The following is an 11,057-nucleotide window of genomic DNA, read 5'->3' on the forward strand; positions in this document are numbered from 1 at the left end:
CTGAAGAGTATCCAATGAGGATATATCCCTTCACACATTGTGTATTGGCCAGTAGACATGAGGAGGCACAGTAAGATCAGGTCAGTTACACCTTCCTCTTCATCTTCCTCAGATCCTCATCTTGCTTCAACAAAAAACAGCAAATAGAGGGGGATATCCAGTGGATGCCAATCCTCAGGACATTTTAGATTTTAACTGCCAATAAGCCACAGGATGAAGCATAGAACTGCTGAAAAATTCACTATCAAAATGCAAAAAACCACATGGACAGTGAGTACTGCAGTAAACAAAGTTCTACAGCAATCATGACACTCCCACGATAGCTCTGAATATTCGTTATCTCTCCATCTCTCTCTGTGGAATCTCTTTACTCATCTTCTCCGTGAGATCCACCGCCTGCCTTCTGGATCCCCTCTTCACTTAACTTCTGATCACTTAACTTCCAGCCCTGGGTCCCCAGGCATTATACTTCAATCATTTAAAACTGTTGTCACCATTGGCTTCCTCTGGCTTCACTGGACCATTCACCATGGAACAGCTGGAAACTGGTATATTTAGTCTGAAACACGGGAAAGCAATTGGTCTTGACAACATAGCAACGGAGCAGATAAAGCATTTTGGACAGCAAGCAAAGAAATGGCTCCTAAAATTGTTCAAGCACTGCCTGGCAACACACAAGCTACCTAATATTTGGCAGAAGGCACATGTAATAGCACTATTAAAGCCTGGAAAAGATCCTTCAGATCCTAAGAGTTTTTGGCCAATTTCACTGCTTTGCCACACCAATAAGCTGTTTGAAAGCCTGATACTCAATAGGATAGCACCAATTGTAGATGAGAAGATCATTCCAGAGCAAGCAGGTTTCCGCCCCAGCAAATCAACAACAAGCCAACTACTCAACCTCACACAACATATCGAAGATGGTTTTAAGCAAGGGATGGTAACAGGTGCTGTTTTTGTAGACCTGTCAGCAGCATTCGATACAGTGAACCATAGACGTCTCCTCTGCAAGATCCTAGAGATGACAAAAGATATTCACTTAACAGAGCTGTTAGAAAGCATGCTTCAGAATCGCCGGTTCTGTGTTGAACTAGGTGGGAAGCGCAGCAGGTGGCGTATTCAGAAGAATGGTCTTCCTCAGGGAAGCGTGCTTGCACCGCTGCTGTACAACATCTACACGAATGGCCAACCTATAGACAGTGTCACATGCCGTTTTATATATGCTGATGACTTATGTGTCACCACCCAAAGCACTGATTTTAACAGCGTGGAGAAAACGCTTTCTGAGGCCTTGGAGAGACTAACATCCTACCATGAAGAAAACCACCTTCACGCAAACCCATCAAAGACGCAAGTTTGTACATTCCACCTCAGAAGCCGTGAAGCCAAACGTCAGCTTAAAGTAACCTGTTGTGGAGCAACACTGATGCATTGCGAGAACCCTATCTACTTAGGAGTCACCCTTGACAGATGCCTCACCTTCAAGAACCACATCGAAAAGACAAAGGCAAAAGTGAGCGCACGAAACAACATCCTGAATAACCTCACTAACGCAAAATGGGGAGCAAGCTCAAAAACATTGCGAACAAGTGCACTTACTCTTTGCTATTCCACTGCCAAATACACCTGCCCTGCATGGGAAAGATCTATTCATGCTAAGAAGATGGATGCCGTTCTGAATGCAAGCTGCCGACTTATCACAGGTTGTTTAAAACCAACAAACACCAACAGCCTATATATCCTGGCGGGTATCGCTCCCCCTGATATAAGAAGAACGGTAGCCAGCAAGAAAGAGCGACTCCGTCAAACATCAGATGAGAGGCACCCTCTACGTGGTCATAGACCTACACTCAGCCGCCTAAAGTCAAGGAAGAGCTTCATGAACAGCGTTGTTCCATTACAATCAACCCCATCTGAAGCCCGCATCGCCTTGTGGAAAGACCAGCTCGCCAGTCTCGAACAACCCCCAGTGATGGAAATTCTACTGGATGAAAGCCTTCCCCCAGGAGCTAATTGCAACTGGGCAACCTGGAAGTGCCTTAACAGACCTTAGGACTGGTGTAGGTCGTTCAAAGGTGTCACTAAGCAAATGGGGATATACAACCAGCCCGACAACTTTTGAATGTGGAATTAAGCCACAGACTATGCAACATCTCCTGCAATGCCTATCGCAAGAGGAACCCTGCACTGTTGCAGATCTTGCCGAATTCACCAACAAGGCGCAAAAATGTGCCCAGTTCTGGCTGGGCCATGTATAGACTGTCCGTGGACATGATAAGAAGAACTGGTTTCCTGTAAAGACCACCTTGTCCCATTCATCCTCTCGTACTTCCAGCCCATTACCAAAACCACTTCGTTCTCTAAGGTTCTTGAGATTGCCACCTCCTGCCAGTTGCATGCCCACCTCTCTCAGAACTTTCTGTTTGAATCCCTCTTTCTACCCTGCTCACAACACTAGGACAGGACTGGCCAAAGTCATCAACCATATGCTCTGTGGCTGTGGCCCTTAATACAGTGGACCATTCCATTCCCCTCACTGTCTCTGTGGGACAGCCTTTAGTTGGTTCCACTCCAACGTGTTCATGTGCAGCCTGCACATCCCCAGCAACATTGAGCCTTTCTAATCCCACACTATTGGTTTTGTTGGCTTCCTCCTCTTTATCATTTATGTGCTGCTCCTCGGTGCATCATCCACACGCCTTGGCTTCTATGTTACCCTGATGATATCCATTTATATCTCTTCATTGATTGTCTGATCCCAACCGCCTCTGCTGTGAGTTTGCCTGTTCAACATCAACTCATCATGAGCTACAACTTCCTTCAACTAAACATCAGGAAAGCCAAACGTTTGAGTATTGCTGAAAAAAGAGACATATCTAAGCTTTTTGTCTTGCACTCATCAGGGCACTCGCAAAAAAACAATAAAAGGGGGAAAACAACAATTTATACTGTATGTGGAGAGAGTGCTGATTGGTTGACAAGTGGCATTGACATGGAGAATGCACCACTGATGGTGACTGACATTTAACTGCCAAGCATTGTTTGAAATTTAAACCAGGGCCCTATCCTTTGCAGACAGAAAGAACATGTACATACATTACGTCTGTTTCAGCTAAACAAAATAAGTAACAGCCATTCGCTGACTCGTTCCTCAGGGCAATGCCTTGACCAATCAGGGTCAAGCTGCCTGGTTTAAATTCCAACCAATGCTTGGCAGATAACTGGCAGTCATCATCACTGGTACATTTTCTATGGCAATGCCATTTGCCAACCAATCAGCATTCTCTTCATATACAGTATAAATTGTTGTTTTCCCCCTTATATTGGTTTTCTTGCCAGTGTCCTGAACGAGTGCAAGACAAAAAGCTTAGCCATATCTCTTTTCTCAGCAATACTCAAGTTCTGTACTGCCAAACGACTATTTAAAACCAATGCTATCGTTTTTAGCTCCCGTCATAAACCTTGCTCATTTCATACTGATTCCATCACTCCCCTGACCAATCTCTCGGGTTGAGCAGACCCTTCTAAACCTAGGCATCCTGAGAGATCCTGAGCTGAGCTTCAAACCTCACAACACCAACATTTTCACTTGTGCAATACTGCTCACTTCTGCTGTTATCTCAGCTGCTGAAATGCTTTCTATGTTTTTGTAATTACTAGACTTAATTTTTCCAAACCCTTCCCGTCTGGCCTTGCAGCCTCCTCCCTCTGGCCTTTTGTGCATTCCCTCCTCCCTTTTGTTCCAAGGCACAGTCTTCAGCTGCCTTGGTCGCACTCTATGAAATGACCTCCCTAAACCTCTTGGGCTCTCCACTTCTCCCTCTCCTCCACAAAAAGTTTCCCAAAAACCCAGCATTCCAAAACAATTTTCGGACACCTCTCCTCGTCTCCCATGACTCAGCATCCATTTCTATCCTTTTATCTTGTTTTGTGAAGACTTATGTTTATTGTTAAGGGCACTGCATCAATGGGAATTGTTGCCGCTGTCACACTACTAATAATGGCGCTCTCCTTTTGAGTATAATACCTGAAATGAATGAAAGGATCTTCAATATACCTCCCATTTTAAATAGGCACTCAACAATTTCGAAGCATGTCCAACACTTAGTAACAATGTCATTGGTACGATTTTAATCAACTTAATGAATCGATCGCATGAAACCTATAATGAACCTCTGCTCTTAAAATGGGGCTCACACAATCAGTACAGGCATAAACCGTCTTGGGACTTTACCCTCAGAACATTAACTCTGTTTCTCTTTCCACAGATGCTGCCAGACCTGCTGATTTTTTCCAGCATTTTCTATTTTTATCTCAGGACTTCACTCCCTGTCCAATGCTATATCCTGCTGGTGTAGGTACAGCAAAAAAATTAGAGATACCATTACCACCCAAAACTTAAAGACTCCTTAAAAACCTCGACCTAAGTAATTCATCAGTTACACTGCCAAAGAGAGCAATGGAATTACTGTATCACAATAAAATCATAAAATTCAGCACAGGAGTAGGCCATTTGGCCCATTGAGCCTGCTCTGCCATTCAACAAGATCATGGATGATCTGATCGTGGGCCTTAACTTCACTTTCCTGCCTGTCCCCCATAACCCTTGACTCCTGTCAATCAAAATCTGTCCAACAGTTGTGAGGAGGTAGTGTGAAAGAGAGAATGTGTGTGTGATGGTAGGTGTGTATGTGTCCAAGACACACTGTGTCTGTATGTGTGAGAAAGATTGTGTATCTGGGTATGTGCAAGAGGATATGTAAGAAACTTTTGGTGAGTGCAAGAAATGGCGTGATAGAGGATGTCATTATCAGACAAAGTGTGTGTGTGTGTGGTGGGGGGAGCGAGTGAGGGAGTATATGGGTTGGAGGGGTGAGTGAGGTTGTGTGAATGGCAAGTGTGTGCTGCATATGTGGGAGAATGTAAGATTTGGTGTATGGGACTATGTGAATTTGTGTGAGAGTCTAGGTGTGAGTGATTGTGTATGTGGAAAGACTGTACATGGGAGTGTATATGTGTGCGAGTGTGTGTGTGTTGGTAGGATGGATGGGGAGTAATATGGATCGATAATCTCACGGTAAATTCTTTCTCACACTTGGGGCACTTGCCCTAGGTCGGCATTTACGGTATCTTAAGTATACAATGTGCTGAATATCCGTACACAAGAGGTGGGTGTCCTGGGAAACTCTGAGTAAAGTCACAGCAGGAAACTAAAGAACAACAAAAGGACCAAAAGGGTTCTTGTTTTTTATTAAAAAGCGGCGACTGGGAGCCCGTGCAGCCCAGTTTTACACACACACAAATACACACACACACACACACACACAGCTCTGCTTTTCTTGAACGGGAGTCGAGCAACCAGACAATCGGCGAGAATCACTTACCCTGAAATGTTGCAGGTCTGCACACAGCAGGGCAGCAGCTCAGTGGCTGTATGGAGGGCAGGATCCGAGGGGAGCTCTGCTGTTTAATGGGCCGGTCTGCGAGGCATTGAGGAGGGTGGGAGGTGGAAGCCAAGGCACCCAGAGTATTGTGGCAGCTCGTGTTTCGGGCTGAGGGTAACGCCTCTTGCTCACTGCAGCCTCCCTTTATACAAAGTTTAGGGTTTTTTTTGGTCTTGTGGGAGGTGTATATTTATATTCTGACGGCTGTCATTAGGTTGCGGATGTTTCTGACAGACTTTTTTGGCGCTTTTTTGGACCGAATCCAACACTTTGGTCATTGAGTTTTGCTTTTGATGCAATAATTTTGAATCGTGGCGAAAAATGTGTGAGAAAGAGAGAGAGAGAAAAGCAAATTAAGGGTCTCGAACTTAAGTCAGAGCAGACTTGCGTGGAGAGTTAATTTTGAATTCATCATTCCTCGTATAAGTCCTATCTGGTTTATTGAAATGAAGTTCACCGTAAGAAACTTCTGTAGGGAGCGAGTGCAACTATACTGCCAAAGTCCTGTTTTGCACAATTTGGTAACACTTAAACAAAGGTTATCATCCGGTTTGTGTAAATAAGCACTTGCATTTAGATAGCGCCCTTCACCACGTCAGGGACCTCGAGGTACTTTACAGTCAATGGTGTACCCTTTGAAGTGCAGTCATTTCTAATGTATAAAAGGCAGGAGCCAATTTGTACACAATAATCTCCCACGTATGTGGTGATGAGCCTATAATTTATTTTAGTGATGATGTTTGAGGAATAAATAGGCCAGGGCACCAGGAAGAACTCCAGTTTTCTTGTTCACAATGGGATTTCTTTTTTACATCCACCCAAGAAGATTTATAGGGCCTTGGCCTTGATTTAGGATAGGATATCCCCTCTAACATTTGGAATGTTAGTCTAGAGTTTATACACAAGTCCCTGGAGTGGAACTTGAAGCCACAACCTTCTTGATCCAGAGACAAGTGTACTACCAGTGAGCTACAGCTGATACCTTACCCTGAAGTAACTGACCAGAGGGCATAAAAACATTGTATCTAAACCCCTCATTTCAAAAGCAAAAACAGGGGAGGATATGCCGAGCGCTAATTCATCTGGAATGTTGGCCAATTATGCTGGGATTTCAAAAAGAAGTGAAAGAGAAAAAATATATATCTATATATAGTATACATATACATATAATATATGAGGACATACATACTATAAAGTGCCTTATTACTAATCTCACAAAGGTCGGAATGTACATCACATACAATGAATTACTTTGAAGTACAATAAGAGTTATACGGGCAAACACGGCAGCAGTAAGCCCCCAAAAACTGCATAGAGATGAATGACAAGTTAATCTATATCTCATGGTTTTGGTGGAGAGTGGAACATTGGCTGGGACACTGGGAGAAATGTCTTAGTCTTCCAATAGTGTCGGGTGAGATTTTTAACACAGATCTGAACCACTTGAAGAAGCAGAGTGGGCCTTGTTGTAACATATTTCCTGAAAGACCCCACTCAAACAATTCAGCACTGCTGGGTACTGTTCTGGAATGTTATTGTAGATTCTGTACTAAATTGTTAAGTGGAATTTAATGCAACAACTTTTTGATTTGGTAAATATAGTCACTTATGTGGAGAACAACAGATACCTGGAGTGATTACAGGGCAATAATCTCATTCAGGTTTCACAAGACTGCAAGAGCAAAGGTTTGGCTATTTATAATTATTACCTAAAGCATGAAATGAGATTACAGCTTGTGACCACTCTTATAGCCATGCCATGAGACCTGATAAAAACCTTTATAATTATGAAAGAGTTTAATTAGGTGGATGTGGAGAAACTGTTTCAGCTCATGGGTAAATCCGGACAAGTGGGCATAAACACAAGATAGTCACCAAGCAATAAAATAGTTTCAGAGGAACCTCTTTACAGAGTGGAACTGATTGTTGCTCGGAGTGGTTGAAGCTGACAGTTTGAATGTGTTTAAGGGGAGGCTTGATGCATCCATGAGGGAGAGGGGAATAGAGTGATATGGCAACAGTGTGCAAGAGGTAATTAGAATGGGTGGAGGTTGTGTGGAGTATTAAAAACAATACCAAAATAACCAAAAGGGACTCTTACAGAATAGTGAAGATGAAAGTTGGAAATTATTGCGTGTGACGAGCCTCATTCCTGTTTCCTTGACCCAATTCTCACTAAACTGCTAACCACCCCGTTTCCTGTACTCCATCTTAGCTGGCATTATAAATGGCTTTCTCCTCAGATATTGTTTCACTGCCCCCCTCCTTTTCAAAACTTATTAAATCAACCTGCCAAAAAGAACACCCTTGACCCTTTCTGTCCTTGCAAACTATCACCTCAGCTCCAACCACCTTCTCCTCTCCAAAGTCTTTGAAAGTGCTGTAGCCACCTAAATCCATGCCCATCTTTCCTGCAACTCTATGTTTGAATCTCTAATCAAGTTTCTATTTCGGCCGCAGCACTGCAACAGCACTTATCACCTCTGATATGATATTATCTCTGACCATGTGGCAACGACCTTCTTGACCTTCTGGAGCCTTTGACATGATCAACTGGATTGTCTTTCTCCTACATCTCTCCTTTGTTGTCCAATTTAATGGGACTGTCCTCATTTAGTTCCACTCTTAGCTATCCAATCATAGGCATTACAATTACAGGGCTTTTCTTCCTTCCCTGGCATCATTTCCTCTGGGGTTCCCCAAGAATCCATGCTTGATGACCCTATCCCCTTCCTCATCTACAAGTTACACCTTGGCAGTATCATCTGAAGTAACAAGTACAGGTTCCACATGCACACTGGATACACCCGGCTCTGCCTCACTATTAGCTTTCTCGATCCCTCCACTCCCTTGGTGCTGTCAGGCTGCTTATCGATATCCAGTCCTGGATGAGCCACAATTTCTTTCAGCTAAAGATAGAAGCCATCATCCTTGATTCCCGACACAAATTCCATTTCGTTGAACCAATCCCAACCCCTGCCTGGTCACCATCTTAAGTTGAACAAGACTATTTGCAATCTCAACATGTCATTTTGTTAGAAATACGAAGTTTGTAAGATTGTTATGTTTTGGGACTGACCCTTTAACTTAGATAAAAATGGAGCAATTAAGGTCATGTGACCTGTTCTGAATTTTGCCTGACAACAAGCCTGGCTGGCTTCTGTTAAAGGTTAATTTGGGGCCAAGGTTGTTTTACTGGGAAGAAGGTTCAAGATATTAACACCCATAAACAATGACTAGAGCAACTGTTCTGATGGTGGATCAGCTGTCTGTCTCCAAGTCCCAGGGAGGTGTTAGGAATCCCAGGTTTTGTAAATGGTTATACTTTAAGCTATCTAGTTATTACAATATAGAATGAAGCTGGGGGTCTAGAGGATAGTTAATTAACATCCCTACCTGAATACAAGGCTAATGTAATTTACACTGCCATCGAGATGGGCTTTGAGAGGGGAAGAGTCTATAACAAGCCATTGTAGGATCAAGTTGCTGGTTTTCCTAAAAAAAAGCACTGATCCTCACACGCAGGACACTCCGCAAGAATCAGGGAGACAGAGAGAAAAGGAAAGCAGAGAGGTAGAGGCAGAGAGTCTCTATTGTTCACCATACAGGATGTGGGTGGGATCTTGCGCTCGGATTGAAGAGACCAAGTTTATGAGAGTTTAAACGACCCTGGAAGATTCACCTAGCTTTGGCTAGAGGAAGGGATATCCAATTCATTCCTCACCATGAAAGCCAGTTCAGGGTGTAGCAGTCATCTGGCAGGAAAAAGGGAAACGGAGCTGAGAATAGCTTTGGAGAATGAGGTGTCTACTTAAGGGACATAGTAAAGTATAACAGCGGAGGTGGATTTTCAGTTCATTTTAAATGTTAATTGGGGGATCTTTTCTGCAGTTTAGAGTATAAGTTCCTATTGAAATAGCGTTTAACCAATGTTGCTTCTGGCTTGTCTGTTAAAGTAAAAGTCTGAAAACTTGAAATCTTGTCGTGTGACCATCTCAGTCATTTACTGGTAGTGCAAATTTCTTATTCCAATTTATCGCTCTCTATGGGGATTGTAACAATTTGACACTAAGTTGAGCTTCTGTTCCCATACACCTCGATGTCACACAGACCACAGATCACTGGAGCTCCGAAGAACAGCTATATCAGACTCGAAACGTTAACTCTGTTCCTCTCTCCACAGATGCTGCCAGACTTGCTGAGTTTTTCCAGCACTTTCTGTTTTTAATCACAGACCACCAATGTAATATTGCCTGTTTCTGCCCCTGGCTCAACCCATCTACTGCTGAAATCCTCACCCATGCCTTTGTCACTTCTCGATTTAACTGTTCCAATTGTCACGACGACAGGAAATTGTGACTGAGTGATCAACAGTTATACTAGTAATTTCACTAGCTAACCAAAAACATACTGAGCTGTTTAAAAGCTGTTTGTTTTTAAAGACAAGAAAAGACACTGACTAAAAATGGCTGACATAAGTTGCCCGATGTCTGATATTGTAAGTTGACCACTTTTCTGGAAAGTTCTTATATGGATTGTACTGCAGACTGTTATGACATGGCAGATGATGTGTGCCAGGTGGACCAAATCCATGAGAGAAACTTGGTCACGCTATCACAATGGTTTTGCAATTTGTATTTATTACGAGATATGTGCACTGAATTCAGAAGTAATAAGTCCACCAAGACCTTTAGAGATTTTAAAAATTAAATTAAAATATTTATTAACAAAATATAAAAGATTACAAGCACATACATAAGACTACAAATTACTCACAATTATAATAGCTCCTAAAATTCCTAATTAACCTGACCTCCAGTTACACCCCTTTAAAGGCAATGGTCCAAAATAGATTTTAGGTTTAAAACAGAACCAGCAAATTAACACAGTACCCACATGACAGTGGAATTCCAAATGGCGTTTCCCCAACTTCAATTTTGTTATAGACCAGATTTATGCACAAATGCTATTTAATAATCATTAAGGCTATTTTGCACACGCCTGTTAGATCTTATCTGACCTTCTGACACGTTGCTTTTCATTCCCCTTTACATATGTTTCTCTCTTTTTAATATGTAATTTCTATTGTTCCTTATGTCCTTGAAACTATATCTTCCTCATAATATAAAAACTTTCATGTTGCCAATATATTGTCAGTAACCTTCTGCAAAAATTAAACACATTCCTTAGCCTTGCTCACCTGGCTAGTTGTAAACAGACTAAGATCCCCTTGAAATCCAAATTTCTTCATTTATCTAAAAATGCAAATTCCTCTTACACCTTACATGCTAAGTCAGCATCCATGTTTACTCATTTGCATGTCAAGCACTTAGCTTCTTTTGATGATTTCAAACTTGCAGTCTACTTGACTCCAAATGTAATTAAATCACAAGCAGACCCATCTATACTTACCTCCATAAACCTACTTCACAATAAACCAGGAAAATAATATGAAAATTATTATACTTTCATCACAAGACCTGCCCGGATATGATTGCTCATGGAATGTCACACCTGGGGGTGTTAACGCCCACTTCAAAAGGAATTATCAGGTCAATAGGGAGCAGCTAGCCAACCAGGGTATACACCCAATAGACACTCAAACCCGCTGTG

At 42.4% G+C, this 11,057-nt stretch overlaps 1 protein-coding gene across 2 annotated transcripts in view; it reads right to left on the reverse strand.

The window, feature by feature from the left end:
* Nucleotides 1–5,607, reverse strand: part of LOC144684727 (proline-rich protein 5-like) — a 137,199-nt gene extending 131,592 nt beyond the window's left edge. Inside the window, exon 1 of one of the 2 annotated variants that reach the window (XM_078548875.1) lies at nt 5,385–5,602. The gene's annotated coding sequence lies outside the window, so the exon portion shown is untranslated. Of the gene's footprint in view, nt 1–5,384 lie in introns of both variants that reach the window. The other variant, XM_078548876.1, reaches the window with a different exon arrangement.
* Between the last annotated feature and the right edge of the window lie 5,450 nt (nt 5,608–11,057).

The sequence above is a fragment of the Cetorhinus maximus genome, chromosome 9, assembly GCF_964194155.1.
Source record: "Cetorhinus maximus chromosome 9, sCetMax3.hap1.1, whole genome shotgun sequence".
Taxonomy (NCBI): Eukaryota; Metazoa; Chordata; class Chondrichthyes; order Lamniformes; family Cetorhinidae; genus Cetorhinus; species Cetorhinus maximus.